The sequence below is a fragment of the Pristiophorus japonicus genome, chromosome 10 (genome assembly GCF_044704955.1).
Source record: "Pristiophorus japonicus isolate sPriJap1 chromosome 10, sPriJap1.hap1, whole genome shotgun sequence".
NCBI lineage: Eukaryota > Metazoa > Chordata > Chondrichthyes > Pristiophoridae > Pristiophorus > Pristiophorus japonicus.
In genome coordinates this window covers 35,716,213-35,742,027 of record NC_091986.1, presented here as the reverse complement: position 1 = coordinate 35,742,027, position 25,815 = coordinate 35,716,213, and the positions used below count along the sequence as shown (strand labels likewise).

The 25,815-nt window shown below is 44.4% G+C and overlaps 1 long non-coding RNA gene across 1 annotated transcript in view; it reads right to left on the bottom strand.

Annotated features, from left to right (window-relative positions):
* Nucleotides 1–1,349: 1,349 nt before the first annotated feature.
* Nucleotides 1,350–25,815, bottom strand: part of LOC139274711 (uncharacterized) — a 99,765-nt gene continuing 75,299 nt past the window's right edge. The window contains exon 2 of the long non-coding RNA XR_011595575.1: nt 1,350–6,819. This is a non-coding gene — a long non-coding RNA (uncharacterized lncRNA). The remainder of the gene's footprint in view (nt 6,820–25,815) is intronic.

Here is a 25,815-nt window from a genome sequence, read left to right as displayed (position 1 = left end):
GGTCAGGGATGACAAGCAGCTTGTTTGAAAGTGAACAGACATTCTGCAAGGACATTTTGAGATAATCCATAATGGCTGATCTACTGCCAGATTACACATGGTCATTGCTTGGAGCGATGAGTCGGACAAAGAGGAGATTTGCAAGGTTAGCCCTCCCTGGACAAGCTGGGTGCTAAGGTCGGTGAGACTGTAGGATGGGACAGTTGGGGTTGCTGCTTGTGAGGAGACAGCGATGAGTGTCACGGTGGGTCCTTTGGAGGATGCCAAGAGAGGCACAGAGGGAAGATGCCGGCTTGTCTAAAACGGAGTCAAGTCTGGGATGACAGCATGGGAGTAGGAAGATTGTAGAGTAATTAAGTGTTGGTGTAGGGATTTTAGAGGACAGAGTATATGAGAGAGGATAGATGAGAGGTGGCATGTCGACATTAGATACTGACTAGGGAAGGAAAGAAAGAAAATGCGGGAGAAGGAAATGTAAAAAGAAGTCAAATGCTCGGGTCTGAAGCGGCAGCATATAGATAGATACATGCGAAAAACTTTAAAAAAAATTAAATTTACATGGTAAATACAATAAGGATTCTACTATAGTAGAATCAGTAAATCAAGATTAATTATATTAAATAAAATTAAATAATATATTAACCTATACAGGCAGTCCCTCTGTACTGCCTTCAGTGGTCAGGTTAAGTGCTGTTGCATATTTGTGCCCTTCCCAAAAAGAAAGTATACCTCTGAGGTGCATAATCTACAAACACATGAACAATGACGGACTGATAAAGACCATTTGGTCCATTGAGCCTGTCCCACACAATTGCGATACCTTGTGTATCACAACATATCCTTGTGATCTCCTGGGAGAGATTTAAAAACCCAGGCCAACTTGGGGGAAAAAATTCTGGGAAATTCCTCTATCTAGGTGTTCGAAAATAGTCCAGGAGATCACTCTGGTCTTGAATTCCCTGCAGTACCCACCTTCTGTACGAGGTGATCTCTGCCGCAGCCAGAAACAGATCCAGCTCTTGCTTGAAGGAATTCAGCGAGTCTGCATCCACCACATGAAACTGAAGCTTGTTCCAGAGATCTACTACTCTCTGGGAAAAGAACCCCCTTCTGACATCTAATCTAGATCCAGCCCGAAACAACTTAAATTTGTGACCCCTGGTCCTGCCTAACTTATCAAATTGAAATAAATTGTCAGCTGGAACACCATCTATTCCCTTCATTATCTTATAAACCTCAATCAGATTGGAACCAATACAACGGCAATAACAGGTGTCCATTTTAGCTACAGGAAAAAATAAGCCGCAAGATTAAAGGTCACATAAACAGACGATTAACAGCCGGACGAATTAAGATTTGAAGAATATCAAGATTTAATGTGGACCAATTTTACTTGGGTAGCATGATTCAATTCTAGTGGTGAATTTATAGAATAATACAACACATTACAGAATGCCAAACATTTATTGCAGAGCAGAATAACCGTAAATAACGTTGAACCAACAATGCAGTAACAAGGGTAACTGTCATATATTTTGCCATCATCATCAAAACACTTCTTGCAAACTAACAGACTTTACTGTGACTAAGCAGATCACCCGTAACGCACATTGGAACAATTTAACAAAACCAAAGTCACGTGAACTGCTTACAGAAAGTATAGGATTTTGATCATCGAAAGTCAAAACATGACATAATTGTTCCGTGCTACGCACAACCACAAATAGGTGATTCCTGTATTTGCTTCCAGTGCCCAGTATGTAAGTGAATGTATATTTAAATAGTATATATATGGGATTCAATATCCCTGTCCTGCTGGACTTTTCTTTGATTGCATACAGAAGGACAGTAGGGATGCAGCACCCAAAGATAAGTCTTTATTTATCCCTTTCAGGGGAGCTTTTTTGGTTATTATTTTATTGTTAATTATTTTGTTTAAAGACAAACATTTCACCCCTGTTGGACTCCACTGCTGATCGATGCTTCTGACCATTTGCAGGGATGTAAAACAAATCAATCTGCAATTAGTGGATCTTACGTCTTCATATTTCACATGGCTTTTCAGCCTGCTTCTCTCCCCTCCCATCCCGCACACACTCCTCCAAAAAAAACTGGGGGAAATGGTTTATCAGGGACTGACCATGACAACTTTCCTCTGTTTCAGCCAACAAGCCCACTCCATCAGTCAGAGATGGCAGCTTTCTAAGGGGGAGGAGGCAAGGTCTCCAAAGACTGGGCACCATCTTGACCATTCCAGAGACTTGAGCCCATAATCCAAGCCAACACACCCAGTGCCAGTACTGAGGGAGTGCTGCACTGTCAGAGGTGCCTCTTTTAGATGAGACGCTAAAACCGAGGTCTTCCCTCTCAGGTGGACATAAAAGATCCCACCGCCACTATTTAAAGAAGGGCAGGGGAGATCTCTTCAGTTTCCTGGCCAATATTTAACCTTCAAACCAGCATTACTAAAAAAGATGATCCGTCATTCTCACATTGCTGTTTGAAAGATCTTGCTGTATGCAGATTAGCTGCCATGTTTTCTACAGCATGACAGTGTCAGCACTTCAAAAAGTACTTCATTGGCTGTAAAGCGCTTTGGGGATGTCCTGAGATTGTGAACGACACGAGAGAACGCAAATTCTTTCTTTATGCATTTTGCGCCCAAATACATAGAATAACTGGGTTCAAAATGTTTTCAACATATAACAGTTAAAGCTGCAGCCAACCCTTTTACAGACTATATTTCACGTGAATCCATTGTCAACTTCATATTAACATGCTACCTTTATTTCAAAGTTCAGTATCGGAAACACCTTTAGAGTTGAGTTAAGTTACAAGTTACATATATTCTGTGGATATTTTATTTGCACATATTCTAAGAAAAAAATGTTTTTTACCTCACAAGTATCCTAAGTTAAAAATATTTTTCAATAAGTCCTTTACTGAATACAGTTATAATAAAGATGTTGTTTGTTGAACAGTAGTACACAGAATCTGTCTCGAAAATCAGCAATTAGAAACATGAAACATAGAAAATAGGTGCAGGAGTAGGCCATTCGGCCCTTCGAGCCTGCACCGCCATTCAATAAGATCATGGCTGATCATTCACCTCAGTACCCCTTTCCTGCTTTCTCTCCATACCCCTTGATCCCGTTAGCCGTAAGGGCCATATCTAACTCCCTCTTGAATATATCCAATGAACTGGCATCAACAACTCTCTGCGGCAGGGAATTCCATAGGTTAACAACTCTCTGAGTGAAGAAGTTTCTCCTCCTCTCAGTCCTAAATGCCCTACCCCTTATCCTAAGACTATATCCCTGGTTCTGGACTTCCCCAACATCGGGAACATTCTTCCCGCATCTAACCTGTCCAGTCCCGTAAGAATCTTATATGTTTCTATGAGATCCCCTCTCATCCTTCTAAACTCCAGTGAATAAAGGCTCAGTTGATCCAGTCTCTCCTCATATGGCAGTCCAGCCATCCCTGGAATCAGTCTGGTGAACTTTCGCTGCACTCCCTCAATAGCAATAACGTCCTTCCCCAGATTAGGATACCAAAATTGTACACAATATTCCAGGTGTGGTCTCACTAAGGCCCTGCACAAATGCAGTAAGACCTCCTTGCTCCTATACTCAAATCCCCTTGCTATAAAGGCCAACATACCATTTACCTTTTTCACCGCCTGCTGTACCTGCATGCCCACTTTCAGTGACTGATGAACCATGACACCCAGGTCTCGTTGCACCTCCCCTTTTCCTAATCTGCTGCCATTCAGATAATATTCAACCTCACATTTATCCACATTATACTGCATCTGCCATGCATTTGCCCACTCACCTAACCTGTCCAAGTCACCCTGCAACCTCTTAGCATCCTCCTCACAGCTCACACCGCCACCCAGTTTAGTGTCATCCGCAAACTTGGAGATATTACACTCAATTCCTTCATCTAATTCGTTAATGTATATTGTAAAGAGCTGGGGTCTCAGCACTGAGCCCTGCTGCACTCCACTAGTCACTGCCTGCCATTCTGAAAAGGACCCGTTTATCCCAACTCTCTGCTTCCTGTCTGCCAACCAGTTCTCTATCCACGTCAGTACATTACCCCTGATACCATGCGCTTTGATTTTGCACACCAATCTCTTGTGCGGGACCTTGTCAAAAGCCTTTTGAAAGTCCAAATACACCACATCCACTGGTTCTCCCTTGTCCACTCTGCTCGTTACATCCTCCAAAAATTCCAGAAGATTTGTCAAGCATGATTTCCCTTTCATAAATTCATGCTGACTTGGTTCGATCCTGTCACTGCTTTCCAAATGTACTGCTATTTCATCCTTAATGATTGATTCCAACATTTTCCCCACTACTGATGTCAGGCTAATCGGTCTATAATTACCCATTTTCTCTCTTTTTTAAAAAGTGGTGTTACATTAGCTAACCTCCAGTCCATAGGAACTGATCCAGAGTCGATGGAAAATGATCATCAATGCATCCACTATTTCTCGGGCCACTTCCTTAAGTACTCTGGGATGCAGACTATCAGGCCCTGGGGATTTATCGGCCTTCAATCCCATCAATTTCCCTTTCACAATTTCCCGTCTAATAAGGATATCCTTCAGTTCCTCCTTCTCACTAGACCTACTGTCCCCTAGTACAATTGAAAGGTTATTTGTGTCTTCCTTTGTGAAGACAGAACCGAAGTATTTGTTCAATTGGTCTGCCATTTCTTTGTTCCCCATTATAAGTTCACCTGAATCTGATTATATTTAATTATATTATATTATATATAATTATTTTAAAAAATTATATGATTAAACTAGCACAAAACTGTTTAATAATTGGGGGAAAATGTTATCCAATTATAATATATACAGCGTACTAAAAACTTCCGTATTTGCAATCTTTTCTTTCATATTTTGTAGCATCCGTTGCCAAAATATAAGTTACATTACAGTAATCTCTGCAATAATATACGCTCATTGTGTTAAGTTCGCGCCATTGACCCATTTGTAAACGTTACACTCAATGACTATCCCAACTCTCTTCGTACAAAAAAAAGTACGCTATATGTATCAAAATAAATAACAGTCGATATAAATAACAGATAGAAATGGATAATTGAGTTGTGTTGCTAAGCAGTCTGTCATTGTTCTAACCCTAGCTCTCATTAGGCACACTCAGCCGTCCATTATTTCACACGTAGCTTTGAACGTTTGGAGATGAAACCCCAGAAAGGGACAACTGCAGCTTTTAAATGAACGCTGGGCTTGTTTGTGTTTTTTTTGGTTGCCTATTTTACTTAGTTTTTCGTTGTGTGTGTGTATGTGTGTGTCTGTGTGTTTATTTTTCCCTCAGTGTAACTATATTGGAATGTGTTTGAAAATGTAAAAGAAATCAGCCAATTTTGCAAAACATGCAATCTACCAGATTGTTAAATTGGCTTTCCATGCCTAAACTGTTGAATTCAAAATAAAATAAGAAGCATTGATTTTCATTTGCTTAAACATGCCGTTAAAAGCTGCGTTGAAAAGTTCCTCATACTGCTTGAACAAATAAACATGATGCTGGTACCTGCCAGGCATAGAACAAATGTACAGATAACTAGTAGCGTTTCGGCCAGCTCCCACAACGACCAGTATTATGTTTTAGTACATTATGAAGGCACGACACATTAAATATTCTGTGAATATGAAAACAGTGGTGTTGGACAGATTACAAACACTCATATCACTTTCACTGGAGTTCAGCGACAAGAAGCAAATTAAATACTCCAAAAAGGATACAAACAAGGAGGGGGAGGGTGGGGTGGGGGGGAAGCAACTGTGGAACATTGTCTTTTGCTACTTTTGGTGAAGGATATAGTTACATAAAAAGTAGTTCTTACTGATGATTTGTCCTATTTACAAACACTTTGAATGACGGTCGAAGTGTCCACTAGGATCATTTTACTGCACAAGAGAGGCAGCCGTATTGTCCATTTTGTGGCCAGAGCCAACATCATTCCTGTTTAGACTTTTATTTTTAAATAGAGCAGCAGCAACTGGTTATCAAGTAAAAGAAGCATTTTCTTTCCCCCCACACTTTCTGCTTCGGTTGTCATATCTACGCAACTTGTTTTCTTGGTGGCTTTACGGACACAAACTTGCGACAATTCCACCATTTTCTTTTTGTCTGCGATGCAGTTGAAGCGGAGTGACAAACTCGCGCTAGTCCGTTAGTCAATCACAGAATTTAGCTCTTTGTTTTTTGCATGTGAACTGACAGCAAGTGGACTACAAAACCTCGTGGTTCTAAAACACAAACAACCTCAAGTACTTGCTGCAACACTGGTCTAAAGGCCTACCCGTAACACAGAAGTCTGACACACAGGATAAGCATATTCTACCACTACAGCCTGTAATTAGGCTTGCATGAGTTAATGTTGGGTAAGGGAAAAGCACTCTTCATAGTTGATGTTCATTAGGTGTCTCCAAAGTTGCTGGTTTATGTTTGTATGACTTTAAACTGGCCAAAGGAATGTCCGTCATTTGACTCCCACTGGTATAATGTCCTTCATTGCCACTAATCAGCTTCCTGTCGTTGAACTGGTTTCTTTTACCATCTTCTTTCCAGGCCCTTGACAGTGCATGTCCGTTCGCTAGCTTATCTTTCTTAATCCATTCTTTCTGAGATCCAAAAGTAGAGAGGGGCGACTTGAGCTGCTGATAGGAACCAAGGCCTGGAGGCATCCAGCAGTTGTCCGAGTGGCCAAGTACCAAGCATTCTTGAGTGCACATCTCTGTCGCTTCAGCTAGTCCTCTGGGACCAAGTGGAACATCACCTGAAAAAAACAGATGTAGAAAAAAAAAGAGTGCATCAGTGCTATTGCATACAGCTCAACTGTTACGTTGTCAACTGTTAACAGGTACAGTAAATAGTAGTTATGTCACTGGACTAGTAATCCAGATGGCCTGGACCAATGATCTACCACAGCAGCTATGGAATTTAAATTCAGTTAATTAAATAAATCTGGACTAAAAAGCTAGTCTCAGTAATGGTGACCATGAAACTACCGGATCATCATAAAAACCCATCTGTTTCATTAGTGTCTTGCCATCCTTACCTGGTCTGGCCTATATGTGACTCTTTAAAAATACACCATTTTTGCTGTAACTTTGCTATAAATTGACTAAGCTTAAAAGCTTGATGAAATTTAATGACCCAGTATGCTTTGGGAAGCCAAGAGATTGATTCCTGTGAGAACTGTTGTAAAACTGTTGAAGCAGTGAGCTGTTTTTGTAGATAAGGGGGAACAACTGACCTTAGATGGGAATGGACTGTTTAGCTATCACAAGGAAAAACAAAACCATCTGTGAATAATGATGTCTTTGAGGCTACAGAAGTAAAACATAAAACATTTAATTAACTGTTGATGAGAAGAAATGAAGAAAACAACTAATATAGTTTGGAACATGCACACAGTGGGCAAGTTACCAAGTTTTGAGGTATAAACAGTGCATCAAAAAGTCATTAGGGGCTTCAGTCGAGAGCAACCTGGTCAGTTGCCAGTTAAAGTCATATGTCTAGTCATCACCGAACCGACCACTCTCATGTGTTAGTATGCATGTGGTGTTTGCTTATCATAGCTTGATTTTAAAGTCAGGGAATAATCCTGTATCCTGAAGTATAATCAAGGAGATATTATAGGCAATAGTTTTGTGTGAACTTGCTTGTAATTTCTTGCTGATCTTAAGTAAAAAGAAGTTTTCACAGACTTATTGTTTTTTGTGTTGTTCTGTTCCACGGGTCTGAAATCTATAAACTATGAACTGTTATTTCCGCATGTCCTACAGACTCTCGACCCATGTGGTTGACTCTTATCTACCCTCTGAAATGGCCGAGCAAGTCATTTAGTTGTACCAAACTGCTACAAAGAAGTATCACCACATGGACTGCAGCGGTTCAAGAAGGTGGATCACCACCATCTTCTCAAGGACAATTAGGGATGGGCAATAAATGCTGGCCTTGCCAGCGATGCCCACATAAAACAAATAAAAAATAATTTCCAATTAGACCTGAAAAGGTGCTTAAGTCTGCCTTTGAATCCAGCTCAGACTGATGGGATGAAAGACCCTCTCTCTGCTGGATTTAAAGGCTTTAATTAAAATTAATGTGAACAGTCTCAATCTAATCACTCAAATTGACCTAATTTACAATTGATGAAAATGCCATACTCCGGTTGTTAGCACAGCACCGAAGGAGCTTTATCTCAACTGTGTTTGATGCAGATAAAGCATTCAAATTCAACAAAAAATAAGTTCCATTCTTCAGATCTGACACTCTTCACCTCACTCATGACAAAAAACGTATTGAAAAAATTAGGAGGAATATTGTCACTTAATTGCATTTTATTTTTTCATTAAATATATTCAATGAATACTAGAAAGGACATTTTCAGCATGGCACTGATCTATTGTGATTGGTTAATTGACCATATATTAATGAAGACAAATAAGTAGCAGCTTAATAAAAGAAAACGAACTGTGTGCTGGGTTTAAATATGTGTTTTTCTTGCAATCGTAGAGCTGACAGGCTATTTCTTGACGCCCTACTTTCTGAGCTGTCATGCACTTCATACACGGTCCCTATTACTAACAGATAGCATCGCACATTATTTTTGTGAATGACAAATGCAGGATAGTCTCCACGAAGTTTACTGTCAGGAGTTGCTCCTGCCTGCTGATACTGTCAGAAAAATCGTGTTGCAAAATCTTTGTCCCATCTCTTTTTGTTCTGTGTTGAGACTGGGCTGTGGGTACACCTAAGAGGGCACTGAGCATACAAGAGTGGCTCAGTAAGGCAGAGTATTGAACACAGAATTCAGTTATAATGATTGAGATATTATTGTAGCTTTACTACAATAGAATGCACTTTCTTAGAAAGAAAAACGTCCAGATATGAATTCATCACTTCATGCTTGAGCCAATACTATTGAGGTAAACAGATAAAGTATCTCAGCCTTTATTATTGCTCACTCAGAAATATTTTCAGCATAATTCACCCTGAGGAAACTTCGATTGAGCTTTGCTTTAAAAGAAAATGCATCAAGGGGCACTCTTTATAACAAGAGAGCTTTACATGGATCCTTTGATACCATGGGAGTCATACACAGCAAGAAAGTGCTGTTTTGGAAGGTAAGTGCATATTTTTCCTGCTGCGAATACAACACTTGAATTGGTCTCAATCGAGAACACTTATCTTCGCTCTGCAGGGGCAGTGGTACGAATCAACCACTATGAGGCCCTTGGGTAGAGATAAACGTGTCACTAAATCTGTGGGTAGGATGGCAGATCCAGGGGTTTCCTCAGTTTTCTAGCATTACAAAGATGGCAGAGACAAGTTTGGGTAGAGAGTGCCCCAACCTTGCTATCTACATAATGAAATCTGCTCGGGGCTCGAAGACAAAAATGAGTTGTCGGTAAACAAAGGGATTCATTTCTCTGCTGGAGTCTAGACCTCGTTCTCAGTTGCCCACTATCACACTGAGTCAGGAGGTCATGGGTTCAAGCCCCACTCCAGAGAGTTGAGCGCAAAATCTACGTTGGCACTCCAAAGCAGTAGTGAGATGGCCTCCGCTGCACATAGAAACATAGAAACATAGAAAATAGATGCAGGAGTAGGCCATTCGACCCTTCGAGCCTGCACCACCATTCAATATGATCATGGCTGATCATGCAACTTCAGTACCCCTTTCCTGCCTTCTCTCCATACCCCTTGATCCCTTTAGCCGTAAGGGCTACATCTAATTCCCTTTTGTATATATCTAACGAACTGGCCTCAACAACTTTCTATGGTAGATAATTTCACAGGTTCACAACTCTCTGAGTGAAGAAGTTTCTCCTCATCTCAGTCCTAAATGGCTTACCCCTTATCCTTAGACTGTGACCCCTGGTTCTGGACTTCCCCAACATTGGGAACATTCTTCCTGCATCTAATGTGTCCAATCCCATCAGAATTTTAGATGTTTCTATGAGATCCCCTCTCATTCTTCTAAATTCCAGTGAATATAAGCCTAGTCGATCCAGCCTTTCTTCATATGTCAGCCCTGCCATCCCGGGAATCAGTCTGGTGAACCTTCGCTGTGCTCCCTCAATAGCAAGAATATCCTTCCTCAGATTAGGAGACCAAAAATGTACACAATATTCAACGTGTGGTCTCACCAAGGCCCTGTACAACTGCAGTAAGACCTTATGTTCCTATACACAAAACTTTTCGCTATGAAGACCAACATCCCATTTGCCTTCTTCACTGCCTGCTGTACCTGCATGCCAACTTTGACTGATGTACCATGACACCCAGATCGCGTTGCACCTCCCCTTTTCCTAATCTGTCACCATTCAGAAAATATTCTGTCTCCCTGTTTTTGCCCCCAAAAATGGATAACCTCACATTTATCTACATTATACTGCATCTGCCATGCATTTGCCCACTCACCTAACCTGTCCAAGTCACCCTGCAGCCTCTTAGCATCCTCCTCACAGCTCACACCGCCACCCAGTTTAGGGTCATCTGCAAACTTGGAGATATTACATTCAATTCCTTCATCTAAATCATTAATGTATATTGTAAATAGCTGGGGGCACTGTCAGAGATTGCATCTTTCAGATGAGACATTAAAACTGTGGCCCATCTGCCCTCTCAGGTAGATGAAAGATACCATAGCGCAATTTCAAAGAAGAGCAGAGGATTTCTCCCAAGTGTCCTGGCCAATAGTTATCCCTCAATCAACATCACTAAAACAGATGATCTGGTCGTTATCTCATTGCTGCCGATTTTCCTACATTACAACAGTGACTACATTTCAAAAAATATTTCATTGGCTGTAAAATGACTTGGGACATCCCAAAGTCAGGAAAGGCTCTGTATAAATGCAAGTAGTTCTTTTTTTACTTTCATAGGGCAGAGTTCAAACTTTGGACTCAGCTTCCACAGTTCTGAGAGATAAAACCATAACAACGATTTTAGTTGTAAAGAAGTATTTGCGTGGTTGACGGAAACAAATGCGTCTGCCTCTACAGAGTACGATTGCTCACCAGTCACTTGCATAAGACAAGTGAGACTGTAAGTTTAGTCAGCTCAATGATTTGAGTGCTCGATTTGGAGCCAAATGATCTTCGATTTGAATTGTGGCTCACTCAAGCTTTCACCCTCCTGAAGAGGTTTTACATAGAATTTACAGCACAGAAATGGCCATTCAGCCCAATAGCCTCCTTCCACCTCTTTCCATCTAACCCTATCAGCAATTCATTATATTCCTTTCTCCCTCATGTACTTCTCTAGCTTCCTCTTAAATGCATCTATGCTATTCACCTCAACGACCCTTTGTGGTAGCGAATTCCACATCTTAACTACTCTCTGGGTAAAGAAGTTTCTCCTGAATTTCCAATGGGATTTATTAGTCACTGCCTCCTAGTTTGGAACACCTATATCGGTGGAAATATCATCTTTCCATCATACCCTAAAAAATGGATGCCATGGGGCAGATTGTCCTCTTTTCACTGGGATGCCTGGAGTGGTGGAGTAGATCCCATGCCTGTAACAGAGCCTGCCCATTTTCCACTCATTACTTTCAATTGATTATGTCCAAGCACAGATAATGACTATCTGCCCCACATTTCTGGTGTGGGAAGGAAACCGAATAGTGCAGAGATTTTGCACTTTTTGTTGCACTACCTACTGTGGTAGCTCCTGGTTAATTGTTAATGAAAGAAAATCAAGAACTTGCAGTTATTTAGCACCTTACACGAGCTCGGGACATCCAAAGTGCTTCGCAGCCAATGAAATATTTTTGAAGTGTAGTCACTGTTGCAATGTGGGAAATGCGGAAACCAATTTGCACACAGCAAGCTCCCACAAACAGCATAGAAACATAGAAATTTACAGCGCAGAAGGAGGCCATTTCAGCCCATCGTGTCCGCGCCGGCCGACAAAGAGCCGCACGGCCCTTGGTCAGCAGCCCTGAAGGTTACATATAAACCTATGAACAATGAACAATGGCGAAAAGGTAAAGTGCACCTAGCCCAACCAGTCTGCCCCACACAACTGCGACCACCCCTTGCACTGAAACATTCTACACTCCACCCCAACTGGAGCCATGGGATCTCCTGGGCGAGGCAAAAACCAGATAAAAACCCAGGCCAATTGGGGAAAGAAATTCTGGGTAAATTCCTCTCCGACCCATCCAGGCAATCGAAACTAGTCCAGGCAATCACTCAGGCCATATTCGATTCCCTGCAGTACTTACCATCATATCTGCGCTGGCCAACAAGAGGTTATCCAGTCTAATCCCAATTACCAGCTCTAGGTCCGTAACCCTGCAGGTTATGGCACTTTAAGTGCCCATCCAAGCACCTTTTAAATGTGGTGAGGGTTTCTACATGCACCACCCTTCCAGGCAGTCAGTTCCAGACCCCCACAACCCTCTGCGTGAAAAAGCCCCCCTTCAAATCCCTTCTGAATCTTCCACCAACCACCTTAAAACTATGCCTCCTCGTAATTGACTCCTCCACCAATGGAAATAAACCCTTGTTATGCACTATATCCAGGCCCCTCAAAATTTTGTACACCTCAATGAGGTCTCCTCTCAACCTCCTCTGTTCCAATGAGAACAAACCCAGCCTATCCAATCTGTCCTTATAGCTAAGATTCTCCATTCCAGGCAGGTAAATCTCCTCTGCACTCTCTCTAGTGCAATCACGTCCTTCCTATAATAGGGCGACCAGAACTGCACGCAATGCTCCAGCTGTGGCCTTACCAGAGTATTATACAATTTAAGCAAAACCTCCCTGCTCTTATATTCTATGCCTCAGTCAATAAAGGCAAGCATTCCGTATGCCTTCTTAACCATCTTATCCACCTGGCCTGCTACTTTCAGGGATCTGTGGACAAGCCACGGCCAAGGGTGCCATCAGCCGGTCCAGGCAGCGGGCGGTCGAGGGGGTCGTTCAGCCTGACTGCCTGCCTCTCTTGCGCGCGTACATCCGGGCCAGGGTGTCCCTGGAGATGGAGCACACAGTGTCCACCGGTACACTTGCGGCCTTCCGCGAGAGCTGGGCGCCAGAGGGGCTGGAGTGCATCGTTACCCCCGGCAAACAAATTTTAATTTGAATTTATATGTTTTAAAGTTTAATTTGTTTTAATTGCCGGGTTTTAGTGTCCCCCTCTCCTTTTATAGGGGGCACTTGTAAAATATACGATTTTAATGCCCAAAAAAACCCCCAAAAAAACTACAAAAATACAAAAAAAAAGGGCATTGGAAAATGTTTGGAGTGGCCCCCCAGATTGGGGGGTACTTCATTTAAATGTTTTATTTTGTCTCCTCTAAAAGAGTTCTGTGGACAAGCACTCCAAGGTTCTTTTGTTCATTTACACTATTAAGTGGCCTACCACTTACTGTGTATATCCTTTCCTTATTAGCCCTCCCAAAGTGCATTACCTCACACTTCTCCGAATTACAATACGGTAATGGCCAGACAATCTGTTTGAGTGATGCTGGTTCAGGGATAAATATTGGCCAGGAAACCAGAGAGAACTCATCTGCTTTTACTCAAAATAGCACCATGGGATGTTTTACATCCACCTGAGAGGGCTGGCGGGGTCTTGGTTATGAAAAGGGAGCAACACCACATCCAGTAGGAATCTCAAGCGTACTGGAAATTGACCTCCATGAGTAATCAATCTCTCACTCACTCTCTGTTTGAAATTAAGGAATCAACAGCACTTTATTTTCTGTCAATAGAATAGAAGATGCCTATGTAATCCTACAACAGGAGAAAAAACGTATGTTGTTTTGGAGAACATGATTCATTAAGAGTCTTTTAAAAGGAACCATAATACATGTCAATGACCTTATGTGTTTCATTAACATGTTAAATGGTTCAGAATATTAAAAAAAACTGCAAGGTTATCCGACTCCCCAGCTTAACTCCCGCAGAGTATGACGGGAAAATCTTTGGAAGACACTCCACTGGCACCCACCCCCCCGCCCTGTGGCCTCTATCACTCTGAGATGTTCCGCCAAAAGTGACAGGGGATTTACATTAGTTCTACCCAACTATGGGTGTATTGGGGGGACAGGGGTGGCAATTGTAATGGCATGCAAGTGACAGGAATATATCATCCAATCATTTGTGTCCTGGCTTGATGCTTCTGCCTTGACCAAGATATGCTGGGTATATGCCAATATGTGAAATCCTGGCCTGTGTTTGGCAAGTGTGCGAATTGCGATCTGTGGCCCTGGATGACAGGTGAACAATAATACAAGTTATTTGGCAGCCCCAATGAATATGCTTTGCCTAATTGTCATGAAGGCTGATCAAATCAGTTTATCATCAAACAAATCATTTGAGCATTTCTTTATTTTGATCTAAAAAGGGAAAGTGATCGTTGGGGGGTGGGGAGTAGTGAGGGTTAGGCTTTTATTGCTAGCCTAAAAATTACTCTCAGTGATATTGGCAGATGGAGGCTTAATGCATTTAAGCAACATTCTTCTGTTATTTTAGTGGAGGCTTTTAAAATCATCGAGGAGGCCATTCAGCCCATCGTGCTTGTGCCAGCTCTTGGAAAGAGCGATTCAGTTATTCTCACTCCATTGCTCTTTCCCCATAGCCAATGTTCCCTCCAAGCTGTGCACGGTGCTCAGCAATCTTAAAGATACCATGCTGGCCACTCACAAGCTCTCAAATACTGTGTATTGAAAAAGCTGTCCGCGCACAACGATGACATTTTAGAGAGAACCTTGCCCACAGCCGTGTAAATTTTCCCTTTTCAAATATTCCTATTGCAGTTAAACATTTTTACCAACCCCCTCAGTTAAAATAAGAGACAGGTGAATGTCCTAGGAACACATTAACTAAGCATTCATTGATATTGACAGCAGTAATTTCTCGTCTTATAAGAATCAAGTGACACTGATGTGTTCACTGGGTATGCTTAACAATTTCGATGGCACTGATTCAACAGCTGTTTAGAAAGCACTGTTTAAACCTTGCACGCTGCTGCACGACTCCAGCTGCTGCACAGGCAGCAGAATTGCCCGCAACTCTTGAAATCCATCTCTGAAGGGAGCCTCCTGATTTCACGCTTGATGCGGGACGAAAGCTGCTCCAGGGTAGCGGGACTGTCAGTATGTACACACGCTCCTTCAGGTTTAACTCAAGAGGAAGAAGTCAAGGGGATCAAACTTTGCTGGATGAAGGAGCCAGCTGTGCTCCAGGGAAATTTCCTTAAAGCCACCTGAGCACATCATGGATCAGGAGTCTTTCACTTACAAGAAACTTCGATCTACCGGGGAGGGGGTGGAGGGACGAGAGGTGGGGGATTCCAAGCCATACTTCTTGATTCTAATTTTTTTTAATGTGTAAAAAAGAAATATATTTACAATTGCATTTTGCAATACTTGGCGGAGATGCATTTGACACTGCTCTTGCACAAATTGTGGTAATTATGAACTCCCCTTATGAAGACAGAACCCCACCCTGTATTTTTGATAGGCGGATTGATCATTTTGTCTCCTGTTATATGTTTCCCCACATCACACACCATCTACCCCTTCTTTGTAGAGCAAAAGAACAATTCATCCCTGTGGCTCTGCTAATTCAGTAATTCTCCCCAGCTGCTATGAAGTGCACTGAGAACTTACCCTCCCTGTCACAAACCAGATCTTCAGTTGACAGTGCAGCGAAGATCAGGAACTCACTATTAGAGAAATCATGGCTTAAAATCTGCATTCTAATGGCACTTAGTGCATACATGCTTCAAGGAGTCACGGCAGAGCTACTTCCTGAGCATCTACCTTTTTGCAATCCGAAGTTCCAGAATCCGGAATGTTCCGGAATCCTCTGGAATCCAGACACCAGGCCGATCCGTGGCGTGGTCATCCGGAAACCGGAAATGTTCCGAAATCCAGACTCTTACCTCGGCCTGACCTCCGGCCACCCGACCTCTGCCCGACCTTCCCCTGGCTCCGGCCCGATCTCGGCCGCCGACCTTGCCTCAGCCCGACCTCGTCCCAACCTCCCAGCGTCCTCGTCTTGACCTCCCCCAGCCCCGGTGTAACCTCCCCTGTCCTCATCCTGACCTCCCACTGGCCATAGCCCGACCTCTCCCGGTCCTGGCCCGACCTCCCCCTGGCCTTGTCCCGGCCTCCCCCTGCCCCGGCCCAACCTCCCCCTGGCCTCGTCCCGGCCTCCCCCTGCCCCGGCCCGACCTCCCCCTGGCCTCGGCCCGATCTCCCCCTGGCCTCGGTCCGACCTCCCCCTGGCCTCGGCCCGACCTCCCCCGGACCCGGCCCGACCTTACCCTGGCCTTGTCCCTGCCTCCCCCTGCCCCGGCCCGACCTCCCCCTGGCCTCGGCCCGACCTCCCCCTGGCCCGGCCCGACCTCCCCCTGGCCTCGGCCCGACCTCCCCCTGGCCCGGCCCGACCTCCCCCTGGCCTCGGCCCGACCTCCCCCTGGCCTCGGCCCGACCTCCCCCTGGCCTCGGCCCGACCTCCCCCTGGCCTCGGCCCGACCTCCCCCTGGCCTCGGCCCGACCTCCCCCTGGCCTCGGCCCGACCTCCCCCTGGCCTCGGCCCGACCTCCCCCTGGCCTCGGCCCGACCTCCCCCGGACCCGGCCCGACCTCACCCTGGCCTCGTCCCTGCCTCCCCCTGCCCCGGCCCGACCTCCCCCTGGCCTCGTTCCTGCCTCCCCCTGCCCCGGTGTAACCTCCCCTGGCCCCGGCCTGACCTCCCCCTGGCCTCGTCCCGGTCTCCCCCTGCCCCGGCCCGACCTCCCCCTGGCCTCGTTCCTGCCTCCCCCTGCCCCGGTGTAACCTCCCCTGGCCCCGGCCTGACCTCCCCCTGGCCTCGTCCCGGTCTCCCCCTGCCCCGGCCCGACCTCCCCTTGCACCGGTGTAACCTCCCCTGTCCTCATCCTGACCTCCCACTGGCCATAGCCCGACCTCCCCCGGTCCTGGCCCGACCTCGGCCCAATCTCTGGCTGCCTGACCTCCCCCGGCCTTGGACCGACCTCGGCACGATCTCCCCCAGGCCCTGGCCCAACCTCGGCCCGACCGACACCCCCGATCTTCGACTGCTCAACTGACCTCCCCCAGATTCAGCCCGACCTTCCCCTGACCTCTGGCCACCCAACCTCCTCCCGGCCTCGGCCTGACCGACACCCCCAATCTCCGGCAGCCCGACCGATCCCCACTTCTTACAATCCTCGGCCCAGGCAAAGACGTTCCGAAATCCGGAACTACCCAGAATCCGGAATGGCCTTGGTCCCAAGGTTTCCGGATTTTGGACGTCACACCTGTAACATGCTATGGTCAAGACTAGACCAGTTGTCTCTGTCTCTTGGGCCACGTAGAGTGACCAAGTGGCATTATTATACATATTCTTCACTCTCAGCCTCTTTTCACTGTGCTTTTCTTCTTTTATCGTTTTCTAACCCTAACCCTAACCCTAACCCATTCTCCTTTTACAGCCAGACTGGCCATGGGACTGATGAATATTTTCCTGCTTTCACGCTTAAGTAAAACAGAAGACTGCTATGGTGAAAATCTGTTCTAACATCTGTAGTGCTAGTGAAAATCCTCTACTACAACTTTAGGCTTATAACAACAACAACAATAATAATTTCTATTTATATAATGCCTTTAACATAGTAAAACATCCCAAGGTGCTTCACAGGAGTATTATAAGACAGAAAATCTGACATTGAGCCACATAAGGAGTAGTTATGGCAGATGACCAAAAGCTTGGTGAAAGAGGTAGGTTTTAAAAGTTTCTTAAAAGAGAAAAGAGATGTTTCTTAAAAGAGAAAAGAGAGGCGGAAGGGTTTGGGGAGGGAATTCTCGGCAGATGAAGGCACAGCCATCAATGGTCGAGCGCTATAATCAGGAATGCTCAAGAGGGCAGAATTCGGGGAACGCAGATATCGGGGTTGTTGTGTGGCTGAAGGAGTTGACAGAGATAGGTGGGCGAGACCATAGGGGAACTTGAAAATAAGGATGAGAATTTTAAACTTGCGGCGTTGCTTAACCGGGAGCCAATGTAGGTCAGCGAACACAGAGGTGATGGATGATGTCAAGTTTACATAAAGTAGAACTTATGTAATTTAATATAATGCTTTCACTACCTCTATATGTGCTACAAGAACCCTGACTCTATTACGCTTTCTTACCTTCTCTAATTCTCTAGCGAGAAAATCGATGGGAATTATTAATGCAGTCTAAATAGGTGCAAGATTGCAATTCTTAATTGGATGGCAGGAAGATTGCAATCACACTTGTGAATGTGATACTCCCACACAATGTAGAAGTGTTGGTAGGCTGGTGTTGCTCTCATGCTCAAAAAGAAAGCTATAGTGAGGGCAGACTCTCCACTATTGCATGATTATGATGGGGCTTGACAAGGTGGATGCAGAGAGAATGTTTCCACTGATGGGGGAAACTAGAACTAGAGGGCATGATCGTAGAATAAGGGGCCGCCCATTTAATACTGAGATGAGGAGAAATTTCTTCTCTCAGAGGGTTGTGAATCTGTAGAATTCGCTGCCTCAGAGAGCTGTGGAAGCTGGGACATTGAATAAATTTAAGACAGAAATAGACAGTTTCTTAAACGATAAAGGGATAAGGGGTTATGGGGAAGTGGAGCTGGTTCCATGATCAGATCAGCCATGATCATATTGAATGGCGGAGCAGGCTCGTGGGGCCAAATGGCCTACTCCTGCTCCTATTTCTTATGTTCTTATGATACAGGTAATCTTTTAGATGTAAGAGAGTTAGTTTTATAATCCAAGAAATTAGGAAGGCACATAGCATGTTGGCCTTAATTGCAAGGGGGTTGGAGTACAAGAGCAAGGAAGTCTTACTACAATTGTACAGGGCTTTGGTGAGACCACACCTGGAGTACTATGCTCAATTTAAGACAGAGATAGACAGTTTCTTAACTGATAAGGGAATAAGGGGTTATGGGGAGCACGCAGTGAAGTGGACCTGAGTCCATGATCGGGTCAGCCATGATCGTATTGAATGGCGGAGCAGGCTCGAGGGGCCGTTTGCCTACTCCTGCTCCTATTTCTTATGTTCTTATTAATTCTGCTTTCCTTATCTGAGGAAGGACATACTTGCCTTAGAGGCAGTGCAGCGAAGGTTCACTAGATTGAGAAGGTTGTTCTATGTGAGATTGAGCAGATTGGGCCTATACTCTCTGCAGTTTAGAAGAATGAGAGGTGATCTCATTGAAACATATAAGATTCTGAGGGGGATTGACAGGGTAGATGCTGAGAGGTTGTTTCTTCTGGCTAGAGAGTCTAGAAGTAGAGGACATAGTCTCAGAATAAAGGGTCGGCCATTTAGGACTGAGATGAGGAGGAATTCCTTCACTCAGAGGGTTGTGAATCTTTGGAATTCTCTACCCCAAAGGTCTTTGGAGGCTGCAATGTTGAATATATTCAACGCTGAGATCGATAGATTTTTGGATACTAAGGGAATCAAGGGATATGGGGATAGTGTGGGAAGGTGGAGTTGAGGTCGAAGGTCAGCCTTTATCTTATTGAATGTGGAGCAGGCTCGAGGGACCTTATGGCTTACTCCTACTCCTAATTCTTATGTTCTTGTTGTTACACCTGATTATCAGTTCTAAAGTGCATGTTACCAATAGGAAAGCTGTCAGAGTTAGGTTGAATCAAATCTCCACCCATTTTGTGCTTTATTGAATCTTTTGACAGCATTTTATGATTGGTGACCAACATGATAAATGTTGTTTCGAACGTGTGAGGGTGAATCTGAATTTTGCCCAGAAAGAGTTTCAGATCTGACTGAATGAAGGTGTTACAATTTTCTTCGAACATTCATCTGTCTTCACGAAGGAAGACACAAATAACCTTCCGGAAATACTAGGGGACTGAGGGTCTAGTGAGAAGGAGGAACTGAAGGAAATCCTTATTAGTCAGGAAATTGTGTTAGGGAAATTGATGGGATTGAAGGCCGATAAATCCCCAGGACCTGATAGTCTGCATCCCAGAGTACTTAAGGAAGTGGCCCTAGAAATAGTGGATGCATTGGTGATCATTTTCCAACAGTCTATCGACTCTGGATCAGTTCCTATGGACTGGACTGTAGCTAATGTAACACCACTTTTTTAAAAAAGAGGGAAAGAGAAAACGGGGAATTATAGACCAGTTAGCCTGACATCGGTAATGGGGAAAATGTTGGAATCAATTATTAAAGATGAAATAGCAGCGCATTTGGAAAGCAGTGACAGGATCGGTCAAAGTCAGCATGGATTTATGAAAGGGAAATCATGCTTGACAAATCTTGGAGAATTTTTTGAGGATGTAACTAGTAGAGTGGAAAAGGGAGAACCAGTGGATGTGGTGCATTTGGACTTTCAAAAGGCTTTTGACAAGGTCCCACACAAGAGATTGGTGTGCAAAATTAAAGCACATGGTATTGGGGGTAATGTATTGACGTGGATAGAGAACTGATTGGCAGACAGGAAGCAGAGAGTCGGGATAAACGGGTCCTTTTCAGAATGGCAGGCAGTGACTAGTGGGGTGCCGCAGGGTTCAGTGCTGGGACCCCAGCTATTTACAATATACATCAATGATTTAGATGAAGGAATTGAGTGTAATATCTCCAAGTTTGCTAAGCTGGGTGGCAGTGTGAGCTGTGAGGAGGATGCTAAGAGGCTGCACAGTGATTGGGCAGGTTAGATGAGGGGGCAAATGCATGGCAGATGCAGTATAATGTGGATAAATGTGAGGTTATCCACTTTGGTGGCAAAAACACGAAGGCAGAATATTATCTGAATGGCGACAGATTAGGAAAAGGGGAGGTGCAACCAGACCTGGGTGTCATAGTACATCAGTCATTGAAAGTTGGCATGCAGGTACAGCAGGCGGTGAAGAAGGCAAATGGCATGTTGGCCTTCATAGCTAGAGGATTTGCGTATAGGAGCAGGGAGGTCTTACTGCAGTTGTACCGGGCCCTTGGTGAGGCCTCACCTGGAATATTGTGTACAGTTTTGGTCTCCTAATCTGAGGAAGGACGTTCTTGCTATTGAGGGAGTACAGCAAAGGTTCACTAGACTGATTCCCGGGATGGCAGGACTGACATATGAGGAGGGACTGGATTGACTGGGCCTGTATTCACTGGAGTTTAGAAGAATGAGAGGGGATCTCATAGAAACATATAAAACTCTGTCGGAGTTGGACAGGTTAGATGCAGGAAGAATGTTCCCAACACTGCAGAAGTCCAGAACCAGGGGACACAGTCTAAGGATAAGGGGTAAGCCATTTTGAATCGAGATGAGGAGAAACTTCTTCACTCAGAAAGTTGTTAACCTGTGGAATTCTCTACCGTAGAAAGTTGTTGAGGCCAGTTCGTTAGATATATTCAAGAGGGAGTTAGATATGGCCCTTATGTCTAAAGGGATCAAGGGGTATGGAGAAAAAGCAGGAAAGGGGTACGGAGGTGAATGATCAGCCATGATCTTATTGAATGGTGGTGCAGGCTCGAAGAGCCGAATGTCCTACTCCTGCACCCAGTTTCTATGTTTCTATGCTTATGTGACAGCTAGAAATGGATTTCCTGATGCATTCTAGGGTGCAGTATGTTCATGAGTGATGATGGGAAAAGCAACCTTGGAACGAAGTTTTAGAACACAGGACTGTTGTGTTTCTGAAAGCATGTTACTAGAAAATGTGATAGAATGCATCCAGATGTTGAAAGCTGACACAGTGCCCGGGATTTTGCCAACAGAGGAGAATTCGATGTGGGCGGCATTGGTGCAGTGTGGAAAATCCGCTCCGAAGTGCAGCCCAACCTCTCACTTCAATCTTCCATGACTGGTCTTGTTAAGCCCGCCCTGCGGGTTTCCAGGCCAATTAACTGGAAGCAGGACTGATGACGTCAGCTGATGACATGCCATCAGCTGGTTTCCTTAACGGGAGCATGCCCAATTTTTTTTGGACAGGTCTTCTGTCAGTCTTTTGCAGCATTGAGCAAACACTGACAAACACTGCACAGAGGTGCACGGCTGCACTCAGGTTCTCCCATGACTCCCTCCAGATACTTATGGAGGGAATCACAGCATGCAGGGAGGTTTCCTTCAATTCCAATGCATATTCTTACTCACACCTGCTTAACTTGCACCTCCACCCATCTCTCTCTCTCTATCTACATTATCAATTCCCCATTTCACTAGCCACCCCTCACACTCACCCTCATCCTTGTCCAATCATACCAACTAACAACATACAAGGGTAGGCACTTGGGTCCTTTAGCCAATGTTCATGTATAGTTAATGTTGATGTGCTGTCAAACATTGAAATCTTTATTTTCAGGACTTTATGTTTTTGGGCAGATTTCTGAGCACCTTTGGAAGTGGCTTAGTGAGTTGTAGTGAATGGTGAGACATAACAGTACCCCCCACAATGTTAATGTGTGAAAGAAATGGGTTGGACATTGCAGGTATGCTTTATGGAGCTGGTGTGGGGTGGTGCCAATCTGGTGCATCATGTGGAGTCAGGGTGTACAGCGTGAGGTGAAGTAAATATGGCCATGGTGAAGCCATCACTGGTCTCCCGGGCAGCAATGTGGTCAGGTGCTGATGCCCTACATATCAGGTGATTACAAAGAAAGTCGGTGTTATTGGTGATGGTGCAGGTGTGTTTAGTGATGTTGGTGTTGGGGCTGATCGTGGTGGAATTCTATGGACCAAGGTGAGATATTTTCAAGGGCACAGATGCTGTTGGAATAGATGGCAGGTGGGGTTGAGATGACAGAAGCGCCCTGTCAATGGTGAGAGAGGTTGCTCTATGGTGGTGACAGTGAATAGAGAGTTCACTGTAAACATTTCCAAAGTGCTTACAGCTCAAAGTCTCTTCCAAAACCTGAAGGCTTCAGCTTCTGACATTGGAAAGTGAACAGCTGTGAAATGGTAGCTTTTATACCACTTCTGCGGCTGTCAACTAGCCAAAGCAATAGAGAGTCACTGAGAACCCAACTCAACTTTGCCGTCCCTCAGGCGTGAAACCCGAGGGACGGCAAAGCCGTCAAAAAGTGAGTAAAATTGTAAGTGCCCATTTTTAAGCCTCTCAACCAGCATTTAAATACCTTTTAATGATGTTAATTACCTATCCCGCCATTTGCTGTCAGGTCTGCTATCCGAAAGCAGATCTGACAGCTGAGAAACTCACACGGAGGCGGGTTCAGAGTGGGATCCTGGCCCCCATGTCAATCAGGGCCATTTTGACAGCGGGCTCGCCTCCAAACCTGCACTCACAGGACTGTGATGATTCCGGCCAGTGTCTGCTGACTAGATGCAAATGTCACTAAAAGATTACATTCTGCTCACATCAGGCAATTTATTTGACACAGTGGTAGTGTTCTTGCCTCTGAGTCAGAAGATTGTGGGTTCAAGTCCCACTCCAGGATATAATCCGAGCTGATGCTTAAGTGCATTACTGAGGGAAAGCTGCCTTGTCAGCAGTGCTGGCTTTCAGAATGGACATTAAACAAGTCCCTGTCTGCCTGTTCAGGTAGATGTAAAAGATCCCATGGCACCTTTTTGAAGACGAGCAAGGAGTTCTCCCCAGTGCCCTGGCTAACACCTCCAAACAGATTAACTTGTCATTCTTCTTATTGATGTTTATGGGATCTTGCTTTGCATAAATTGACTTCTGAATTTGCATACAAAACAGTTCAAACACAATTCAAATGTGTTTTATTGGCTGTGAGTTTCTTTGCTGTGTCTTGACTGTATGAAAGGCAATGCATAAATGTATGATCACTCCATATCTTAGCACTAACTCAAGTTTTTAAAAAGAAAATTGTTTTCTGGTTGCCAGATGTAACTTGTCTTTCTGCTATCATCTTTTCAATTGTTAGAATTGGCCTGCTTTGAATTAAGTAGCTGCTTAGGTGAGGATTCACACTACGTTACAGATTATACAAAACACAAGGATATATGCAGAGAGCCTAATACAATTTTTGACATTTGGGTGAAGTCACATATTCCATTAGTACAGTAGAACGTGAATGCTTACTGCAAGCCTGAAGGTCATTTCTGACACTTCCAAGAAGTCTACATTCATCCACTAATGCGTCTGCCTTGTGGAATTCCTGTGTTTATGCAAAATGATGCAGAGTTTGTGATTCGATCGGATATATTTTGCACGATGCGAAACTCCTATCTTGGCTGAACATACGTGGCTTACAATGGGAGAACACTTCTAATCACTCACGGAGAAAGCTTTTTAAAGTTGCGATTTATTTTCTAGCACCTTGTGGTCTCTGCAGATTGAAAACCTGTTCAACTCATAAGATAAAATGAGTGGAAAGAGCAGTAACCTGCTCCGCACAAATGCAGGCCATGCTCTGAGTATTGGAAGGGACGAATGTTCCATTATCTCACTTATTTTTACAGCCCCCAGCTAAATGGCCACTTTATTGATCTACTCCGTGCAGCAATTAGAAGGTGACTGCTGGCAAGATGTTTTCCAAACTTGGTACATCAATAACTTATAAATCTTGGAACACTTTGAGCTTCTCAATTGATAGCCAAAGACTTTTAAAAAAATTTTTAAACCTTGTTAGATGTCAGAACATGCTGATCTGCAAGCTTCTTATTTCATAATACATCAAAATACATTGGCCCTGAAATTCCGGCCTCCCCAGATCCGTACGAAGTTTGTACGGACCTGGGAAGGCATCGGAAAAGCCGGTTTTCAGCGCGCAATGCGCATGCGCTGGAAACCGGCTTTTCCGATCTGTCAATTTTCTGGCTTGATCCTCTGCAGATTGGGAGTGAGGACATTTGTAAGTGCAAATTTCCGATATTTACGCATACAAATGTCCTCAAAAATCTTGCTTCTGAAAAAGCAGGCGCAGGCGCATAAAAAACACAAAAACATACAAAAATAAAGTTATTAAAACATATTTTATCATTAAAAGCCCTCCCCACAATGGTAAGTTTATTAAAAAAAATATTTTTAAAAATTGGGAAAATATATACTTTTTTAAGACATTAATAACTTTAATTTAAATGAATGAGGTGTATATTTTCTATTTTTTATTACTGTCTTGGGTGTTTGGAGGGGGGGTGATTCTCATTCCTAGTAATAGGAGTTTAGGATCCCACGGAACTCCTATTACTTTGAATGAGTATATACTTTACCTGATTGGTTGCCCAGAGCCATGTGACTCCAGCTCCAGGCCTGCCCAAGTCCCGACGTGCATGTGCTGCGACACGCAGTCAGCTCAGGTCACAGCATCGGAAAGTCGAACGTGGGCAGCAGCTTACGGTAGGTGCATATTTTTCTCTAAAATAGTCGTGGGAAGGCCACAACGGAATTTCAGGGCCAATAGTTGCACTTTGAGCATTTTAGACCCTTTAATTCAGATCAGATTATCAAAGTTACAGCAGCTTCCAAAATTGGATGTCAACTAAGGAAATGAGGGGGCCAAATTCGGTTACGTCCCGTTTGGGGGCAGTAACCGAGGCAAGGCGGGACTTCCTGCACCCGGCGCGGAGGTCACAACCTGGCCGCAAAATTCCGGTTACCGCCCCTCGCAGGAAGTGGAGCATGCTCCGCTTCCTTTTGGGGCGGGATCAGAGGTGCTCACCATGCGATCGCATTGCGGAACGCTATACGCCGCATACGCTGATGTATTTCAACACCCCCTTTACAGGGGAGGGATTCTGCGAACTCTGCAGACCCTTTGATGGTGTACACTGGGCCACCAGTGATACGGGGTGCCGTGGCCACAGCCCGGCACCGAAACA